The sequence below is a fragment of the Perissodus microlepis genome, chromosome 2 (assembly GCF_051167445.1).
Source record: "Perissodus microlepis isolate ML-2025 ecotype Zambia chromosome 2, ASM5116744v1, whole genome shotgun sequence".
Classification (NCBI taxonomy): domain Eukaryota; kingdom Metazoa; phylum Chordata; class Actinopteri; order Cichliformes; family Cichlidae; genus Perissodus; species Perissodus microlepis.
This window is the reverse complement of record NC_140462.1, coordinates 6594248-6617396: the sequence shown is the minus strand read 5'-3', so window position 1 is coordinate 6617396 and position 23149 is coordinate 6594248.

Genomic DNA, 23149 nt, shown 5'->3' with positions numbered 1-23149 from the left:
CTGGTAACATCAAGGCCTTTTTATCCTGAAGTGCTTAAATAATTTTGTCCATCGTGTCTGCCGGACTAAGATTTTTCTTTCTATTCACAGTGAAGAATATCAAGGGCACAGTAAAAGGCTTCCCCTTGGCTGTGGTATTGATCTATGAGTAAGCAGAGACAACATTAAATGAATCTAGTGAGGCAGTAATCTGTGTGACAATGACTATGTCCTGAGCAGCAGAGGTGATTTGTATTCCAGTGTTACAAATTTTATGCCCATAGAAGGTTTACAGGTCTTCAGATTTCTCAGAGCTCAGGTGGATGCTGGCACTAGAAGGCGTGTAGTTCAACAACAAATGAAGCTTTAATGAATTAAAAGAAAGTTCACTTTTGAATTATGAGGTCTCATCACTGTATCTTTTGAGTTTGGCATAAGCATACGTGTACCTGCTATTCTGTGCCACAAGGAGAAAATATCACGTGGAATTACTGTAACCAACCCCACAGCCATCCATCCACTGCATCCTGTTTTCAAGATGCAACCTAAGTCTTAATATTATAGCTAGTGAGTAAAGTTGGAGTTCACAAAGAAACTGAAGCCAACTGAATCAGCTACGTGGGAAGCCTTCGTGCAGGTTCTCCAGATTTTTTTTGGCAATCTCAGTGTAGGGAATTATGCTGAGGTTGCGAATAAAATGCTGAAAGCACATCAGATAACGAGTGCCAGAATGCCACTGAAGATGCACTTCTTACATTCCCATCTGGACTGTTTTCCACCAAATCTGGGCGATGTCAGCGACAAACATGGGGCAAGATTTCATCAAGATGGAAAACTGATATCACAAAAAATTGAATCAGAGAATGATGGGTGACCGCTGGTTCACATTTTCAAGCATACTGACATGGTTTTATTTTGAGCTCAATCAACAGAAATATGCTTTACCGTGTGTCTGGCAATGTCTTCTTGTTGTTGCTTTTTAAAATTAATTTAATTTCTCAGAATTAACACATTGGAATAATTTTGGTGACAAGTAGTTCAAATTCCTGAAACTATGTTAATACGTTTTATTGAAATTCAAAAACATGAATGACGTTTATCTCAAAAACCTAGTGTGCAAGCAGAAATCGGATTAAATGTAAAATTAGTGTAATAAGCAGAAGCTCTCTCTCTCTCTCTATATATATATATATATATATATATATATATATGGGTTTTTTTTGTAAACTTGGAATATCATTTTGATGTACTAAAAGCTTGTTGTACTGTCCCCATGTGGCCCCCTCAAAAAAACAGGTTTAAGTGTGAAGTGCCTAGAAGTGCAGTAAAAATATTTTGGCAACAGTCTTACTTTAAAACATTGCCTTTCATTTTAGCATTACTGGGGTGCATGTTTCCCTCGGGTTCAGTCTGTGTGTGATCATTAAAAGTTTCTTCACACATTTGGGACGAATTTTAAGGATTGACTCTGCATATCTTTTAATCCCTACATCCAAATAAAACCAGATCTGCTAAGCAGTCCTTGTTTTATTTAAGGTCAAATTTATATGAATAGTTAATTATACAAATGTTGCTGCAGGCACCCGCTGTTTTGTTTTGTTATACAGGGGAATAACGATATTTTGCCCTTGAACAGTACTCTCAGAGCCTCTTGTTGAAGGAAATGTTTCATTCCTTGAACATACTTATTCCTGATCAGCCTGACAGTGATACTGTCCTTGCATGCACCAGGCAGAAAGCAAGCAAACAGTCTGGAGCGTCTGGCAGTGACACAGCAGGGCTTAGCAATGAGCCATGATGCTATTCAAAGAAAATCCTTCCCATTTCTTCTTTGTGATTCTGTCTGTTTAAGAGTGCCTCTCTGCATGGTCACGTAAGAGCACAAAATGTCTCCCTTAATTGTATTAGAAGTCCTGGCCAAATAAAACACGCAAGACTTATGTTTTTGTTTGTTCCGCCACATGACTAAGAAAGTGTATGAAAAGAAAACTTTTGACCACTTAGGCCGAACATGCTGCGGCAAGCCAATGGAAAGGCTCAGTCAATTCCTTTTAAAGAACCATAAGGATATTATTAGCATCACCAGAGAGCCAGGGTTTATTCCAAAAGTTCAGATAAATTTTAAGAAAGTATTACAAATGGAAATGATCTGCATAGACATCAGAATCTAACTGCCAAATACCTCTATCTAAACTCTGTGCATCAGTAAAACATGTTGGTTTCTTTCTAATGATCTCTCCTTATTGAACACAAGTCATTTGTGGATTGTAGTACAAACAATGACACATCAAAGTAACAAATTTATTATTCTTCAAAAATGAGGTTTGATCTTTCCTTCCACTTTCTGTAGTCGTTGCTGTCATTGTCCTGGGTTTGGACTCAGGTTTTTGAGTATTGGACTTTGAATGTTGCTAGCTTCATATGATTAGTTTGGTTATTCGTTTATTATTTTGAATTCCATGTCCTTTGAATCTTTTTAGTTCCGGTCTCTACATGTATTAGATTTTAATTGTTCCTCAGGGTTTGATTTCCTTTTCTTCATTAGTCTTCACAATTTTTCAATTGCAGGTGTTTATTCTTTAAGTATTTTCTTGTATTCTGTGCTCTCAGGTGCAGTTAGGTTCTCCATATTAAACATTTCAGTCATTCATTCCCTGTTTTTTAAAATGTTGGTATAAAATTTTACATCGTGGCTCATGTGATGACTCACATGATTAATACCGTGCCACCTCCAAGGGGACAGCCCCGCTATAGTGGCTAAATTCCTGTGACTCTCCACTAGCTGAAGACACCTCTTGGATGAGCGTCAAAGCATTTTCATAAACTTGGAGAAGTCCAGTAGCTTTCTTTTTAAACAGTCGAGGCTACCGTGTGCTGGAAGACTGAGAACCTATGCAGGCATATTGTTGTAGTCATTTGTGTCTTGTGTTCGGATTTAGTTTTGCTTCGTTTTGTCATTACCTTGATTAGTTTCAGCTCATCTGTTTTATAGTCTCGGTCTCCCGTTAGTCTTTGTCAGTGTGTCTGTTTAGCCTCTCTTATGTCTCACAATATTTGTATCATAACAAGGTCAGTTTTATGTTTAGCTGATTTGTCTTTGAGTTGTGGATTTGGATCCTGGTTTGTGCTGAACCTTAGCAATTACTCTTCATCTCTGTGTTACATAAAATTGATTCATTGTATTTAGATGATCAAATCAAAATGATAGAGCAACTGAACTTTTGAAGCAAAAAAAGAAAAATAAGAATAAAAAGGCCTCTGCACAAGCACTGTTGTGTAAAAGGCCTTAAACAGAAGTTAGGAGGTATTCAGTTCTTATTCCTTGGAGACATGCTCAGTGATGCATTCGGACAGTGGTCTACTTTCCTGGATTAAAGACTACAAGGGCAGGCCACACTTTGTTTGTGTAGTGAGCAGTGTGTCGGACAGGGACCAGAGTAGTACAGGGCTGCCTCGGGGGACTTTACAGTTACCTACAACACCAGTCAAAAGTGTGGAGACTTTGACATTGCTTGCTTTATACTCCAGGGTGAGACAGCGAGAAATGCAAAATTCATGCTGCACCCACTCTCTTTGGCAAGTATATACCACACTACGACCCACATATCGAAAGTTTTAGCTGAAAAGCCCATAGGGCTTTTTTTTCTTTAAGCAAAGAGAAGGAAAAATAAATACTTGTTTATGTTTTTGTTGCTTAATTGAGCTTCATTCTTCCATTTTCTGTCCCTTTAATGGCAGCAACCCTGAATGGAAAAGAAAAGGAAATGTGCCTCTTTTTATATGTACAGCACACACTATAATTTATTTATGAAAAAAATGATCAATTTGAAGGATAATTCAAGTGATTCTGATGTTGTATCACAAAAGTGAGAAGGACTTTTTTCCCCTCAAGTAAATCATAATATAAGACTTATATCTAAAACATGAGTAATATCTTTTTATATTAACACCATATAGTTACAAACCTCTGCTACTAGACTTTATTAATATCCAACCAAGAGTGTTGAAAGTGTTGAAAAGACACTTTTCAAAGTTTTCGCTGAGCCTTTTTTCAGACAGGAAAGTTATTGCTTTGGGGGGTATTACATTGAATTTCACAATATTTCTATTTAAACTGCAAATAAAGAAAAGGTATAATTCGCCTGTGGTCATGGCATGAAAAAGCTGGCTTCCAGCCTCAACTTGGTAATTGTACTGTTACTGTTAACTGCTCTCTTTCTGCACTCAACTCAGGTTTATGTTTGCAGATCAAACGATGCATTACTTATTTCAAACAGGTGGTATATCAGAGTCTGCTGGCATGCCTTGTTGGAGGTGAGATGAGTTCCAGCTGTTTCTTGCTGACAGTAATGTCAAGCAAGCAGGTGGTGACACCTGTCAACCATTCAGGGGTGAAGAAAGAGCTACAGGCTGCCAGTCTGCAGATAGCTGGTCTTACAAAAAGAGGCAAGAGGGCAGGAATCAGCTGAGGTTTACTGTTGATGAATTTGTTACACAGTAAACAAACACCTAGATGAAATGGTCATATCAGAGCAGAGCATATGAACTAATCTTCACACTTTGCACCATCTTGAGACTAGAGAGACGTTATGTAGTAAAGGAGCAGCATCTTCAGCATCTGCCTTGATCCCTTAATGGTGTAAAATTGAGTGTTTTGGCACTTATCAATATGACCAGTTATTAGACATCACCAGGTTATGTGCCCGGGCCGCTAAGTCTGCATGAACTGTGCTTTGATCTCTGCAGAATCTGCTGGCAGAGTGTATGTATCAACACATATAACATGATACAAGAAAATCTATAAAAGTCTGTTTGATGAGGGTTGGGAGTTATTTTGAGACTACCCCCAAGCAAACCAACAGTAGGAGTTGCTTGAGCAAATGTCCGAAAAACATGTTTTTTATAGGTTTTATCCTTTTTCTTTCTTTTTTTGACCTGAACTAATTAATTTTTTACCCTCCAAAACGATCACTGAATAAGTTCATTCTGAATAACTAGTTTTATCCCTAATCATAACACAATCTTAATCCGGATATTTGTCATCCTACTAAGTGAGGCATCAGATCAGAAGACACTTTAGTCACTCTGAAGGACAGAAGATTATTTTTTAAATGTTTGGCCAAACACAAATGTAGCTGAGCTATAATACTGAGTGTCTGGAGAATAGCAACACAGAGAGCTGTTACAGCCTGAAACTACCACCCACAACTCTCCCACTGTACCAGTGCTGTTAAAATCAGGTAGAAGATGATGGAGACATTAATATATTACACTTCAACCACGCGCTTTTGCAAGTAAACAAAGTTTATTGCCAGTTGATAACCAAACAAACAATCACCCAATTTCCCTATCCAGTGATGTTCTTCCAATAAATTAATAAATACAAAGGAAAAAAAAATGTATTTTTTAAAAATTTTTACACGTCTGAGTAGATAGAAATGACCCATCAAAAACCCTCTGTCACTGCAGCAGGATTATTCAATATCGTTTCTGACTGTGCTCCCTTAACAAAATTATTCAATTTGCAGTATGAGATAAAATCAATCAGTTACAGTAGATACAGAGATCTACTGTGTTGTCACACACTGAAATAGTGGAGCAGAGGCAGATAATAAAGTAAAAAAAAAAAAACATTTAATAAAATTAAGTAAGTAAACAAAGTGAAAATCTATTTCCAGAACACTCATCTTCTTAAAACTACACACTGATTCCAACAGTGTATCACAAAATGGATGTTCTCATTTAGACATCGACTCTTGCAGTTGTCAGAACTGAGTAATTAGGGAGAGTATTACCTGTGTTTGGGCTGGCGCTGGGTGTAATACTGAGTACTGACACATTCCTCACAGGTAGATATGTGGGCTTGGTGAGTAATCCACAGTTTCGAGTGTTAATGTAGTCATGGAAAAGGCAAAAAAAAGTGTACAGTCTGTACTGCTCTGCTGCAGGTGCGTAGGTTTGATGCCGACTGAATTTTTAGGTTTTCTTGACACAGTCCAAGCTTGAAAGAGGATACAGGAATACTTTTACTTTCTTTTCTCTTTTTGCAGATGCTTTGATCTTCTGTTTTTTCTTCCTCTGAGAATGGCTGACTGATCAAAACAGGCGTCTTGTGCTAGAAAAGACACCTTTGACAAAGGGCTTTATGGATGAAAAAGACATAACACATGATATCATCAAATGTCAAATCTAATTGGTGAATTTAAAGAGACTAGCTAAGTGTTAACCACAACAGTTTTTTTTTTATACTGCACGACATCACACGACATCAAACGTGACACAAGTGTAATATTTATGGTGAAAGTAAAGGTAAAACGTGGGCAAATATACACTTTTTTTTAATAATTTAACTTTTGCCATTTATTCATTCAGTTATCAAAGTGTAAGGATTTCTTCATTTACTCTGAGTGAGATCATTGTAACCACAAAAAAACACTCAGCAGTCATTTGATTGCAATGGTACATCTGTTAAACTAGCGTTCAAACTGAGCATCAGATTGGTAAAGAACATGAAATTTTGGACCATTCTTCCTTGTATCAACGTTTTAGGTTGCTGGATTGATGTCAGGGATATTTTCTTGGTACACTTTGAACCTCTATCGAATGAGCAACATTTAAGTGCCACAATCTACCCGAGTATTGTTGCTGATCATGTCCTTCCCTTTATGACTGCACTTCACCCATTTTCTGATGGCTGCTTCCAGCAGGATAACCTGCCATGTCACAAAGCACAACTCATCTCAAACTGGTCCCTTGAACATGACAGTGAATGCGCTGCACTTAAATGACCACCACAGTCACCAGATCTCAATCCAGCAGAGCACCTATGTAGGAACGGGACAGTCACATCAGGGATGTGCAGACGACAGAACTGCACAACTGTGCAATGCTATAATGACAACGTGGATCAAAGTCTCTGAAGAATGTTTCCAGCATCTTGTTGAATTTATGCTAAGAAGAATGAAGGCTGTTCTGGAGATGGAAGGTTGCTTAAACTGGCACTGTGCTAGTAAATGATGTGGCCGATGGGTATATATTGAGTCTTGCTTCTATCAAACAAGGCATTTGAAAATGTTTTTGAGACTATGCCTTTACTATTTTAATTGCAAAAGTAAGACAAAAAAAATAATGAGCAAAATATTAGCAAGCTGCCATGCCAACATGAGTTTAGAAGTACCTTTCCTTTCAAAACCTTGTGATATGAACCTGAAATGTTCCAGCATTTCATATCCTTAGACTTTAGGAAGAAATTTATGAAATGCTGCTCCTCGGGCTTACTGTCTTACATTTCAAACCTCAGCTGGCAAAGAGAGGCGTGAATGAATGTTTTTGATAGATCCCCTCAATAAAAACGTGGCACTCGCTTAGCTTCCAGATCGAGTTAGTCCTGGACATGTGAATTGTCAGGCTTTTTGTCACAGTCTTGGCTCCATTCTTTATCACACTCGCACGCTGCGTCTGGTCTATTTTTTTTTATTGCACAGGAGGTGGGACTGAAGGAGGGCGAGAGGTTTAAAGGTCAGGTGCTGGCTGCAGAAGTGTGAAACATGAGGATTCATGCACTACTGAGGTAATAATTGCTAAGATGGTGAGCTACCCTGCAGCATGTGTGTGGATATTATCACATACAGTAGGATTACAGCTCATACCTTTTGCTTTCCCTGCATGTTATCCACCTTTAATTTCAACTGCACTTCCGAAAAACACACTAAAGATTTGCTCGAACTTTCCATTCACTCTCACTGCACAATCACATTGAAGTGTTCATCATACTGCCTGTCAATAAATGCAAGAGGTCTGACTGATTAGATTATGCAAAGAGCTTCTTTCAGCACCACATAGCTAGAACTTGTAGTTCTCTGTGTAATTGATCAAGGCGCTCTCAAATTTCCCTTGAAATGTTCTTGAATTCATTTGAACTGTTAGTCTTCAATAGAGGAGCTGACATGATTAAAGTGTTATTAACAAGCTGTGACAAAATATTCAGTTCATGCAATTTCTTGGGCAGCATGTTCACACCAAGTTACAAAGGTAACGCACACACACACACACACACACACACACCGACACACACAAGAGTGTCAAAGTTGTATAGTTTATGGACCCAACAATTTATCTCAAGATGACCTTCAGCATGTCAGCAAAAAAAAAAAAAGGAGCTTGACTCAATTCACAGGCGTTAGGTTAAGGAATGGCCTTTGATAGAGAACAGCTTTCACCTCAGTGATGAAACACATAAACACTGACACTGTTTTGATGAACCATCTGTTATTTAATACATTTACACTTCATCCTGCTCGTTTTTTGATCATGTAAATTGAGCTGTGTGTGTTGGAGGTAACTCAGTGTTGTTTTTCTTCGTTTACCTGTTTAGAGTGTGCTTTCGTTTTTATTTACATGTTCAAGAATAACTTTCTTTCAGTTTAGATTAAAAAGCAGGGTAGATCAAGTAAGTGCAGGAAAATGGCAAGTTGTGATTCAAATGATAAGCTATTACTGTTCATGCACTATCAGAAAACAAAATTAAGATTAAAATGCTTATTATGTTGCATTTTTACAAAGAATTGTGTTTAAATTCATTAAGCGGAGAAATCTTCCAACTAAGCAATATCTGATGGTTGTTATTAAAATCAGAAGTTATTGAGGCTTCGAATACATGTGGACACTAACCAGTCAAGGCATTAACTTGTCTGCCACTTTGGATATGTGACAATGTAAGGTCAAATGATGAAGGCCCCTGTCACGCAGAACTAGAGACTGGTCTGCAACCATCTGACAACCACTGGTTTTAAGGAAATAAGTATCCTCCAACTGGTTTTGAGTAGCTGCTAATGTTCATGGCAGCTGCTAGGAAGATGAATGCCAAAGCTTCAGTCAGACAAACCCACAGACCTGTCATTTAACCCCTGGCAACCACCTCTCATTAGGGTAAAAAGTGTGTTCCTTCAAAGTAAAAGCTGCACCTTCAGAAACACTTTGCAACCTTTTCCATTTATAGTTTGCGGCCCACTTTTTCAAATTTTACTACCACTCAGCTGTTAGTTAGCAAGTATTTTCAGACAAAAATGAAAAACTCCAGGAGGCCATGGCAATCTGCTAGCAACCAACGCAATCACTAGGAGGTTTTTGGCGCAGCACTTTTCTTTACACCGTTTTCGCTCAGATACAGGCAGAAACCTTGCCATTTCGATTGAGTTTGGGCTTACATACATTTCAATAAGGAGAGATAATTAGAAGGAGCTGAACATGATTTATTGATATACAGAATTCAATTTCAGGTATTTGACGTTAGACCCTGATGGTCCAGCACAGCGGGATGGGATCCCACTAATCATAGGGATTAGTGTTGGTGGTGGAGATGAAGATGGAGGCTTGAATGGAGCCTGAGTGATAAGAGGTGGTGATGGGGAGGAAGTGGGTTGCATGAAGGCGACTCCAAGGAAGAATGAAAGATGCGGCATGAGATTTAAAGTACTCGGACCAGTGATGTCACAATGAGCTTGACAGCGTGGGAAAGTGGAAGTGATGCAAAGCTATATTAACCGGCAAACACCTGGTAAGCAGACAGATGTGTGACTATAGATTTTCCTTACTGAACTTATGAAAATGCTTGATTTCCCCAGCAATCGGTGGTCGAATCACATCCAGTATTGCGGACAATTGAGCAATGTTCAGACGATGTCTCGTGAAAAACCTCAAAACACTTAAGTATTGCGGAAAGACATGTAGTAGAGGGTTCATTTTAAATGAGTGACCAAGTCCACATCAAAGGAAGGGTGGCGCTCTGACACAAACACACTTGAGTTTCTTAACTGTCACTCGCTGTTTAGTTAACTTTAAGATGTGAAACTACTCGTCAGGGTTAGGAAAAGATAATTGTCGGGGTTATAATAAACATTTCTGCAACATTTATTATATTAGATAATTCCAGTTTCCAGGGGATCGAGTTCAGTTGCATCTGCATGTAATGATGCCAGAGAACATTTTAGTAACAGCTATACCAAAAAAAACTTGAAGGGGGATGTTTATTGCTAGCAGATACTCGTAAATACACCGAACTCAATGTGACTGTGTTTTTGAATTGTTTCCCCGTGTAAAGCACTTCATATCTTTATTCCTCTACTAATATAATAGCACAGTATTTTATTGTTAATACTATCATTGTTTGTTTTGTTGTTGCTGTTGTTTTTGCTCTTTATGCTTGGTAGCCAGAGAGAGACAGGTTGTGACACAGATTTTGAAATATGCTAGTTTATACTCTTGCTGGATCACAACAGAGAAACAAACATCATTTTTCTGTTGGCAGGAGCAGTGTGTTTGGATGCTTGCCACTGCCCAGTGATTAATTAATATCCTAATGCTCAAACGTAACCCTGCCCACTTTTTAAAAACAAAACAAAAGGAAATTAAGTTGAACAAGCCTCATCAGTTATTGTTAACTTTATGCTGTTCTCTCAGATGACACAGTTTGATGAGAGATTAGTTAATCGCACATGATGCAATACACTGAAAACCTCGCTAAGCTTACCATAGGAAAAGGTTTGTATGTTTTAATGAAGAGTTGCGTTTATGCCAGCTTGAATTTCCGTCAACTTCTCAAACCACTCCTGCAGTGTAATCCACTACTTGTCTTTATGACCTACCCATCAATAAATAGCTTAAATGAGGGTTGACATGTGTCTGCTGATGGTTTTTAAGAATGCGGGCAACATGTCTACGCTTCTAAGGATGCAAATCTTGGTCAGTCGACCACCTAAAATCAGACTGAAAAATTTCAACAACCATTCAAAGGACTCCTATGAATTTAGTGAGGATCACAATGGGGAAGATCAATGTGTTGAATACCAGCTGACTATGGCTTCTGTTTTTCTGCTTTCTGTTTGTTTGTTTTTTTAAATATGAAAGCGCTGACTTTGTTATAGTAACGTTCAAATCCCCAAAAGTTGAGCACTTGATATTTAATGATACCTTTTAGTGTGAGTACTGCTTTAAATTGTAGCTAATTAGTCCTCTGGAGATTTCATCCTGTACAAATGAACCTTTTCCAACTGTCAAAGGCACTAGAAAGGCTGCTTAATTTCAAGGTGTAGTGGCATGGTAAAGGGCAGGAGTAAAAAGTCTTTCTTACACTGTTCCCGACATGTGTGTATCACTCCAGTTAAGCGTAGAGGAGTTAAAAGTGAAGATATTTTTTCCTGTGAGTCCACAGTGCTAACAACCAGGCGTGGTGCCACCGGAGCAGGAAAAGTTTGAACTAGAGGTGGTTTGTGAGGAAAGTCAGGTCACAAAAATCAATAGGTTTCTCCCTGTTGGAAGCATGAATGTGCACAGTGCATTTCATGCCAAAACAGCCATTAGTTTCTGAGAGATTCTCAGGTCACACAAGGAAGTGGTCAGATGAGGGCAACCACAACACATAACATGGCAGTTTGTGCGTAACAGTGCATCTTTCAGTGTAGTGCTTACTAATATTTCAAAGCATTCCATTATCCTTTCAGCCTATATAAGGACTTTAGCGTATTTCTGTTTCACCACTGCAGCTTTTTCTCAATGTGAATATGTCAGCTTTGTGGAGTTAATCTCAAAAGGTACCACTCAACCTGAAGGTTAAGCCTTTTGCTTAGTGATGTATATTCTCTCTTTAATGCAGTTGGAAGAATGGACTTTTGGTTTAGGTTCCTGGCCACTTGAGTGAGGATAAAAGTAGCTTAGAGTCAGTGATCAGTAGTGGGCAGATTGACTCTGGGGTCGTTATCTCAAGAAGGCCAGAGCAGAACAGAGAAGTGAGATATTTCAGCCTGCCTGCAGCCATGGCTTCACACAAGGTAAAAGATGAGATTTTACATTTTTCACAAACTGAGGTTGCATCTCTGATCTCTTTCGTGATCTGGGGCTCTGACATCTGGCTAAATCATCAACATATGATGCTTTGCACGCTATTTAGCATCTGGAACATGGGACGATTTTACCCGTTAAACATTTAGACGAATATAAAATAGTAACATAAGCCTGGATAGCTGATGCATGTATATTTTCTTTAATGTAGGAATGTCACGAATCTCAGAGCTGTAGCTGACGGGGATCTGTCTACTTTAGGGCAACGTTTACTGTCTCTCGAGGGCTGCTTGTGTGATGCTTTAGATGGAAACAGATTCAGTGGATGCCAGCATCCCAGGGGCATCAGTTAATCTAATATCAGCTGAACAAGATATTTGCTGGTGTCCTTGTTACACAATACCAAGGTTCAAAAGTGAAGCTTCTTTCATTTTCAGGTGAGAAATGTGTCCCTTCAGTCTTCAACGATATCTGCTACCCTGTCTGATTTGATTGTGAGTGACTGATTTTTGGTTCATTTGGTTTCTCTCTCCTTTGGATTGTTGGATATTGTAACTGCACATGGACAGCATCAGAAGAGTGCAGTGAAAGATGTGAGATCTATCAAAGGCTAAAGAAAACTGCAGAGTCATGTAAAAGTTCATTCTGAATTTCTCTGTTTGCGCCTGTGAAAATCCCAGAGGATGTTGGAATCAAAGAGAAAACAAAAAAAGAAACAGAAGAAAAAAACTATCAGTGCAAGGATTATTGTACTTGATGTTTACCAATGGCACTCACACACAGGTCAGGATGGGCTCTTTGGGAGATGAGAGCTGCTAGAAGAATAAAAGACTCTGCAAACCCGTGTGTAACTAATGTATGACCCGCATATGCCCACCATAGTGTGATCTGATAATCCAACAGTGGGCTTTAGCAGCAATGATAAGGATAAGACGTTCACAAGAGTCTGCGCACAGCAGGCACATGGGTCTAAAGTCACACAGCTTGATGTTATTTGACAACAGCATTTGTGTATATACAGTACAGAAGGAAAAATATTGAATGCAGGGAAGGCTACCCAGGAGGTATGTGCCTTAAGATGTCACCTCTTCACATGAATCAGCAGCAGAGCAGGAGGGGATAATGGGGTGGATAGTGCCACGGGGCTACAGAGACCTTATCAGAAAAAAAAAAGAAGAAAAAAAGCTAGTGCAGCAATCGTGTACGCCAAAGCGCAGAACAGAACACTCAAAAAATACTGCTGCCTTGCTGCGTAATTGCTTTCAGCAAAGCAAATTAACAACACAACATTAACAGCTGTAACTTTAATTATTGATACAAGGACACACACAGGCGATTTTTGTAGTTTGGTAACGACATAATAATCCTTGTCTCAAGGTCAAGTGGCAAACAAAAGCATAAAAAAGCTTTGCAATGAGTACCTATGCAATATTATGTTTGCTAGATGGTAAAGAACACCACCGTGAAGGGTGTATATGTGTGTGTACGTGCAAAACAAAGTGCAATCTGTCTGTCGGCCCGTGTTAAATGGACTGCACCAGTGATGAGACACGCAATCTGGTGTCTGCTTTTGTTAGAGGCAGGCAGTCACTTATGAGTCATGGCACTTAATATGGATTTTATCAATTGGATACATTTTCGGGATGATGGAAGTAACACAAAACATATTCCGCCCCGTCACTGGTTGATGTCTCCATGTTGCTGACCACAAAATGACCTTTAAGAAGAAGAATTATACGCTGACCGATACACGCTTGATACAGAGTGAAGTCAATGGACTTCTAAATCCGGAAAGACTCCCGCAAAACAGGCACAAACTATTCAGTATGAAAATGGGATTCAAACACCTTAAGCCATGCAAATCAGTCAGAATGTTTTCACTGGACAAAATTCAGCATTTCGGTTTCGCTTTCACCTCAGCCGATGCAAAGGCATTAACTGTCAGGCCACTAGTACCCTTTCTTCATGCTTTTTTACATTAAATCTATGTGAACGTTTTATCAATTTACTTTCAAATCCTCGCACTCATGAAAATTCCTCCATTTTTATACCAACAAGAGCGTTTGTTATTCTGCCGGCACTGCATTCAAAAGGGATGGTGTGGCAGAGAGGTCAAACATGAATCAGAGCGGCTCTCTAATATAAAAATATCGCCTCAAAGCAGCCAGCAGGACAGGCAGTTAAAGATATGGGCAAATGCCAAAAGCAGTGTTCACAGTAGGACTACTGGATGTTGGCACTGCAATACTATGTGTAGTAAAATATCAATAATATGATATTAATAAATACTGCTCTCTCCGTCACCACAGAGAGCTAAAAAAAATACCAGTTCTGTAATTAGAGCCACAGGTGTTTAGTTTCTGGTAAGAAAAATCCATTATTGCTTGCAGCTATGCAGTCGAGTGTTACTCCTGTTCTCTCTGCTACTGATCCCCCTTCATTGTTACCATGAATGAGAAGACGTTCTTAGTGAACCCAGCCAGTAAATTAAGGATTTAGAAAACTATCTATCGTGCTCATTCCGTTGCTGTTTGTTGTTCTACGCAACAGATACTCCCTTTAACGTCTTATTCGTCAGCACCATCGCTACAACTTCCCATTGTCACCTTTTCAGGGATGGGGGAAAACGGGAATTAAAGAGCAAATGACATATCGTTTGGATGACAAGTCTGAGTGTTATAGCATCAAAGGAAACCTGCCTTTTTGTTCAAACGCTCACTCTCCCCACCTGTGCTTTGTCAGAATAGACATCATGCCCCACCACAACTCCAGATGGCCGCTGCATACTAATCCGGCTCTATGTACACCTCTGCAGCCCACAGACGAGTCAGAAGTGGCAGCCTGCCTCCTTGCGTCTCTGCATGGCACCAGAACCACTTACCTCTGCTGCTGTCTGAGCTGCCACGGCCCCAAGTGGCCTGTACACTATAGGGGTGATAGGTCTTACCGTGCATTTACTTTATAGCTGTGGGTTTATGTGTGCTTCTCAGAGGACTGTCTGGAGGGCACATGAGAGGAATGTGTAATTTATTACCAGTGAGGCCTTGTGCGTACAGTACATCTCTGTGACACATATTGGAAGTGTTAAAAAGGGGATGCTGTTTTATGTAGCATTTTGCAGCATCTATGGAGCAATCTGACATCAAAAGCGTGCGCCATTATATGCTTTCTGAGGACAAAAAAAAGGTTCACATCCATCAGTGTGAGATGTGCTCCTCTCCTGAGGAGGCTTGATGGCTGTTATTCTGCACCGCTTAAGACTTTGCTGATAAATATTTACGCCCTGTAAATATTTGAGGGCTGAACAACATGCAGCGCCATTTATTTTAATCATATTGCACCTTTCATTATTTTTCAGAGGCTTACAAAATCAATCTCTACACAGTGTGTAAAGATGCATTTAATTTTCCCTTGCTATTAATCTCTAGCCCAATGGGATGATTAATTACGCTGTAATAAAGGCTTGTCACTGTTATAACTGTGCCTTTATTCATGAAGGTCTTTGCACGGAGCTAAATTTACGCATAAATGTGTTCTTGGGTGGGATGTTCTTATCTGCCTTTGGTGGGGAGGACACGATGTGTTTAGGAGCAGCGACGACAAACGCGGCGGTCAGAGGGGCCGAAATCCTGCTCAAATAGGCCAGTCAGTTGTCTAGAAACCACAGCGCAAATCTCATGCAATCAGAGGTTTTTAGTGTCTGGTGAGAGGAAAGGCAAATTTTCCCATGGCATTGTAGATAAATGCTTTATTGAAACAAGAGCTGAAAGGGCCTGCAAAAGCATCTTGTCACCTCTTTTATGGTAAATGTGATGTGTGATTACAGCAGGGTTTGTGGGTTTTTGCAATTGTCTGCTAATTGAATTGTGCTTTTCATAGGTTTGGAGCACAAAAGACGTGTCTGGTTAAGTGCCATTCTTGTTTTCAAAGGGTCTAAAAACACCTTACATGTTGAAGGATGTTTCGCTTGAGAGGAAATAAATAACTTAGCCACTTTCTTACTAATTCATCTACATTTATGCAATCCATTTATCTGCACTCAGCACAATTAAGATGTCATTTCAAGTAGGCAGCTCTAGCCTGGCGGGATGACATGGAAGCTAGGGAATGTTTAGGGAGAAGATTTGGAGATCCCTTGGAGTACAGCAAGTCATCTGACCTTCACATGATTTTTAAGGGGAATCTCATTCAGCCATGTAAAGAGAAGTGGCTCGCGTTAATGGAAAGGTATGCCGCTTGAATAGAGAGGAGATTTAAAATATGCTCAGCTTATACCATTCCCCGCTACTAACAAATCCATCGGTACCCCAGGAGCAGATAAATGGTTCTGTCTCTTCATACGTCCAGCATTTCAGTCCTACATACAGTTTCTCACTTTTCTTCTCCTTCATTTCCCTTTTTTCCCCCTTTTTTATCTCCCCTCCTCTGTCTCTCTGTACCTTTCTTGAGCATATTTTGCTTGCTCTTGCACAAACAAACACACTCTCACATAGACTTTGGAAGAAAAAAAAAAGAATAGGGTTCGGGGTGGTGGAGTGGGGGGTTTAGAAATATGAAATGCATGAGTAAAGTTTTAATAAGCGAGAGAGGTAATTTGAAAAGTCTTTGGAGGTGTTTGGAAATTTATCAATAACAACCAGCTGGGATTTCATGCATGGAAGCATTTGGTGTAATTGCCTGCACATCCCAGATAGAGGTTGCTATTTTTTTTCTCCTTTTTGCATTAAATATGCTATTTAACACAAAAAAAGAAGAAAAAAACAGACTGACACTACTTACCGACTGCTACTTTCTAGCTTTGTATGAAACAGTTCATGAGATTAGATGGTTGCTGTTGTCTTTGACCGTTGACAAAGCATCTCTCTAATTCATTTCCTCTAGGTTCCCTTTGTGCCAACTTTTGCTGCTTGCAGTTTTAGTCATGCCAAGAAAAAAAAGAAAAGAAATGAGAGTCTTAATTTCCTAAGATCGCTGTACTTCAAAGGCATTCATTTGCATTCAGCTGCACAAATTTAAAGCCTCTTTCTGAAACAATAACATCTCTCTGGGTAACTCATTCCCTCCTAGAGTGTGAGCCAACTACAGAGGAACACCGCTTTCTTTCTTTCTTTCTTTCTTTTTTCAGAAGTATCACAGGTTATTGGTAATTGCACTGGTTAACAAAAGAAGATGTGCTAATGTTAATTATAACCTTTGCCAAATGAGCGTGGCAAGGATTAATTCCCTTATCTACAGACTATCACGGAAGCGATTTTGCTTGTTATGAATACATTAGCACAGCAAATGACAGAGCTTAAATAACACATCATCTAGATTTGTTTTTTTGTTTTGTTTTTTTTATATATATACATGATACCAGCACATAACATGTCAACACTAGTCTTAAAACCACAGGCAACGCAAATGACACAGATGGATGCTGAAGGTTTTTAATAATGAGAAAGCTAAGCTGCTCTCGCTGGCAGTTCATATTTCACTGAAATGCTGCCATTGTTATCAGCCTGATCAATGAAATAACTCGTGGACCGTAAAACAAAAATAAGCTCAAATGTGAGTCTAAATATCTGCCAAGAAACCCATCCCAGTTTAGAGTCTATGCAGTAACCACTCCACCATCAGTGTTCTTTCACATAGGTGCCTATTTATGCGACTCAAAAGGAAAATGATTACCACCAGCCTTGGATTTTTTTTTGACCCATCCCTAGTGACACTGGAAAAGAAGGTTGGTCTGACTTTTCTCGCCATAAAACAGTGCGTGAATTCTTTCACACCAACTACACATGAATGATAAGGTCATGGTCAATAGCAGCGTAATCATCCAAACCAGAGATTGGATGTCTGTTTGTCTGACTGTCAAGAGAGAGTCATGCAGAGGGAGGCGAGTGCTCTCTACTGTGCAGGGAACAAGCTTAGGGCCTCATAGTGTATTACAGAGGGAATAACCCACACAGCCACCCCTGCTATCAAAATTGCTTGGGAGGAGATTGCTGCGGGAGGTTGTCTGTCTCTCTGTCCCGATTCTATATTTCGTTCTCTGCCCAAGGTGCTTCACTGATCTCAGGCCAAAAGCAGTGTGAAAAATTCTGCCAACTCATAGAGGATGATAGCTAGAGGAGGGGAAAATTCAACAATCCACCACAGCGCTGGTGAAAAGAAGAGCGAAGAAGAGAGAGAAAGGTTGGGGGGGTGGAAGGAAAAATGAAGTGTAAAACGAGGACAGAACTTTAGTCTCTTATCTGCTTTTGCACCGATGTTCTCGCTGATAAGTGCCTCGTAAGTATGTTGTCAGGTCGACTGAAACACTTTGCTGAGCAGCGGCACCGCAAGACATCCTCAGAAGTTGCGATGCCGCTGCTCAGCAAGACCTTTCGATCGTGAACACTGTTCACTGAACTAGAAAGTCGACGCAAACAAGTTTTATGGATGTCGTAGCAGTGGAGCGCACTTGTGGTTGTCTTGAGACTGAAAGGTCATACAGTCAGTCCTTGCAACAACCATTATATATTCATCAGTAGGCATGTGGGCTGTTAAAGTGTGCCTGAAGGCTTCACTCAGAAAGTCTATATAGAGCAGTGTCCACTGGCAAAAATGTACATATGAATATTGTTTTTTTTTAGTTGACTAAAATTGTGTCAGATGATATTTTTCAAAAACCACTGGTCAAAAAAATAAATGTAAGACTGATTTGATAACACCCACTTCTTCTGGTTTCATAACTGTCTTCTTTGGATTTTGCTGTGGCCTTGTTCTTTTCTCTGTGGTGGCCTTAATATGACTGATATGAGTTCACAGTGAAACATGTGCACAAGAAAAATCCATGAACCTGAAGCTTCCCTTAGATGGTCTATGAGACTTGATGATTTTTGTCATGCTGCTCAGTATTTTCCTCTGAGTGCATGTGCACTCAGACTCTGAAATATACAGTACAACATAAAATTATTTCAAGGTAAATGTTACCTTTGACAACCTAAGATGTAAGTACGATGTTTCATTTCCTGCAGTGTGGCACATTTCAAAGAGCTATTTTGTCTAAAGTCAGGAGAGATCGAAAACCATTTACTTTCATGAAATGCCCTGCTCAAAAAGCTTGCCTTTGCAATATGTCTACATGGCAAAGCTGCCTTCACTCTACAAGGCATCACTGTCTGCCTGCTATACAAGTGTAGCTTTCTTGTTTCTGTTGTTTGCTTTTCTAAAATGGAGCAAACCGTACCAAAGCAAATGCCAGTATGGATTATAACTTTAGCTCCTCTACATGTGTATAGATATAGATAGTATACACAAATCTTTCTATATATCTGATACCAGTAACATAAAAAAAACAACCTCCTTTTGCATGAAAAAGCATATTAAATAATATGTCTGCATCTCATTTTTAACACAATAAAGAGGAATGTCTTTGGACTCTGGGTTCCTTCTACAGTCCAAAGACGTGCATGTTGGCAATGAAAATGGACTCTAGTCTTGTTGACCACTCAAAATGCTTTAAAAAACATATATATAAATAAACATATATTAATATAAAACCTTATACACTAAGCATTTCAGCATCACATCGATGCCCACTTTTTCAAATCACCAGCAAAAGCAAATGAGGCAATGAAACAATGAGAAAAAAAAGTCTTACCGCCTTTCTTCAAACTACCAACCCGCTTTTTTTTCACATTATTTTTGTGCTGGTACAACTCAGCCATGTCCTCTCACAGCAATACCTTCCTTGTCCAAACCTCCAGGTCAGCTGGAGCCCATCTGTGTGGAGTTTGCATGTTCTCCCTGTTCCTGCATGGCTTCTCTCCAGATACGCCAGCTTCCTCCCACACGCCAAAGAAATACATGTTAGTTTTAAAATGGCTTTTGGTATGAATGTGAGAGTGTGGTCGTCTGTGCCAAGTGTATTGGAGGTAGCTCTAAGTTAGATAAGCAGCGATATCTGCATTTACATTTAATTTTATTCCTCAGCTGTAAAAGAATATAATAGAATATATATAGAATATATATAGAAATACAGTGGAACCCCGACTTACGAAATTAATTTGTTCCAGAGGGCCTTTCGTAAGTCAAAATTTTCGTAAGTCGAAGCACCTTTTTCCATCGCCTTTTGAGTGAGGCGATGCTGGCTGAAGACGAAGTTCTTGATGGAGGAGGAGGTGGCGGAGGTTGAAGAAAGCATGTGTATGCATGCATACATACGTACGTGTACATGTACATAAAATTATTGAATTTAATTTAATTTTTTTTTAATTTTCTATTTTATCTATTTCCTTACGCGGGCATTTTGCCATATCACGGGCAGAAATATTGCCGTTAAGTGCCTTCGTAACTTGAATTTTTCGTTAAATGGGGTCTTCGTAAGCCGGGGTTCCACTGTATATATAAGAAAATAAAGTGAAATCTGAAATGTTATGTTGTCAGTTGCTAATGTTTTTTTCTTGTTAAAACATGCTCTGTTGAAGGCCCAGAAATACACAAGGGCAACCAAATATTTGAACATTTCAGAGTGTTTTGTGAAGCTCAATAAAGTACACAAGCTTCTCCTAGAGCAGAAAAAAAACCAGGTCTGAATTAATCATGTTTTCAGAGAAAGCATTTTAAGCTAGCTATCGCTCAAAAACAGCATTATCATTATAGTATAATTAAAAAGTAATGGAGCATTCCCTTTAGGAGAATTGACCTGTAGCTTAGAGTAGTTACATTGCTGCAAGTACCTTAAGCAAAGTGCTTGCAGCAATTTCAAACGTTAGTTGTGCCAATTTGTCTCCAACAAAAATGCAATGCAAATGTTTATAAAGGTTCTTACCTTGATCAGTCCGGAAATTGGCTTCAAACTTCTATTGATTAACCGAGAGCAGAAGCTTGTGACCCTGACTTTTGCTTCAAAGAACCTTTTAAGATCTATCCACTATTTCATTTAGAAACTAAAGCCTCTTGATTTATTTTGGAGGACTAACACAAGCGTGGTGAAGTCTGTGCAGCCATTAGGCTGTGTCAATCCTAGAAGTTTGTCATTAACACAAAAATGGAGCTGCATCCTTTTTTATTGCTTTTGAATTATATTAGCAAAGTAAGAATAAAAAAATGCTCATATACAAATAGAGTAATTCTAACTAAAGAAAAAAGCCAGTGTAATGAAATACCATGCACACAAATATTTCTCAGTTCAGAGTTCCAAATATATTGTCCATGTTAGATACGCTGACAGCTTGTTAGTGCATGCATTAACCATAAATCGGGTTTAGAATACTATCTGAATTGTTGCTCATTACCTATAGCAGTGTTTCCTACAGGCATGCAGCATAATTGGACATTCTGTAACCAGCTTATCTCTGAAGCAAATTGCCAGGGAGCATGTCGTGTGTTATTAATGATGACCAACTTCTGAGGTCTGTATTATATTAGTCTGTTTGCCCCGTTCGAATTTATGGAAACTGGTAGACTAGGCAAAAAGTGTAAACATTGTTTAGAAGCTCTATTAGTGTGTGAATGTGAAGCCTACGGTTCAACGAGTCATTACATCTCAGTAAGTGGATCATTTCTGCTGTCCCATATCTTACATGTTGACTGCAATCATATTCTGGACAAATTTATCAAGAATGCTTCAAGCATCAACTGCAGGATTTTCATCTCATTTTGAACCCTGGCCAGGACAAGCACATTGCTGTCTGCAATTTCAAGCTGCACTGATAAATTGTCCCTGCAACTAGTTGGCAGTGCATTTGCATTTGCGCAATTATTTTTCATTGGGAAGTGTTTGCACACAGGTTTTCATCAGATTAGAAATTTGACATGCCGCAACATGTGTCTGGGAATAAAGAAGCCCCGTAGTATGATTCCCAAAGGAGCATTTCACACTTTCATGTTCTTCCCCAAACAAGTGGTGGAGGCATTTGAATTACAGGAAAGACAGGGTAATACATCAGGCCCCGATCAAAGCATTCTATTGGAGTCAGCACTATCGGGCAGTATTTCTCAGAGATGATAGAGAAGGAGAGGGAAACCTTTTGAAAACAAATTTGTCATGGAGGATTATTTTTATCTTTATGATGACCTTGCAGTAAAAGAAACAAGCAGCAAAACATCATATTAGTGAACCTTTCAACTGCTTCCCACTGCTTGGGTTTCTGCCACAGAGTAGATGATACATTCTGATTCACTGGACCCCCCTGGCTCATGAATCTGGACAGATATCAAAAATATATCAAAAATATTGAAATTACAGCAAAGGCATATTTTTTCTGTACTGCAAGTTTTTTAAACAAAGTGTTTAATATCCAGCTCATGTTTTCTTGCAGAATTTCTGACCTATTTTAGCCGCTCCTACCAATAAACTAGTGATCCTTTTCCTAATAAAGACAGAGTGTCCACTGATGTTATGTTTTTTTAATATTCGGTTGCGCACTAAGACTCTTTATGAGACAAAACATTAGGCAAAATGGAATTTGCTTCACACTTCTCCAGCCCAGTGCTCCCTGTTGCACTGCAGCCTGATGGATTTGACTTTGGCTAACAGTCTGAGTGTCATTTATGATCAAACAGCACCTGAACCTGGGATTTATTATCCATTACTGCTGTCCATCAGGCAACATTACATTACACTCCACTGTTCATCTCAGTTTGCTGAGCAGCAATGCACCACCCGAAAGAAATATGCTGTTAAGATCTAGTTTAACATATGCAAAACATCAAGTTCCTTTGCTGTTTCAGAACTTGTTTGCTGCAAATGTTTTTTCTCATTTTAAGGTCTGCTAAAGGGCCTTTTGAGAGAAAAAGGCAGATATATATTAATATATATGAATCACTTGCTTCCTCCAACTTTTCATTTTTTGCACACACTGCACCTGATAACAGAGAAAAAGAGCTTTGTCAGCCTGAAATTATATACTGTAAATCTGTCTTTCATTTTTTCCTTGCCTCAGAGTACACTAATGTTCAGATTTTTGGGGGTCTTCAAAGTTCTATGCAAAAACCTGAGTAACTAGGCTAAATTATCTTCTTTGAGCTTTTGCCTGCAAATGTAAAACAGTAGGGCAGGAATCAGCGTGTTCTAAGCAATTCTCGTGCAGTCCTGCTGTTTTCATAATCAAGAAACATGCCTAATTTTAAGATAATGCTGTCTAGAAATACAGTTGAGCAAATTATCCTCCCCTTTTGTTTGTTCCTTTGCTTGAAATAGCGCAACTATATTTACATCCAGCATCTGAGCCCTTCAGCGACCTCACGTTAGCAAATGCAGTGTCTTTGGTACTACAGACAAGGTATGCTGCACTACACCGATGATGTAGTGCAGAATTCATACTTAAGCTCAAATCTAGCCTTTAATACCAAACATTTTATTAAG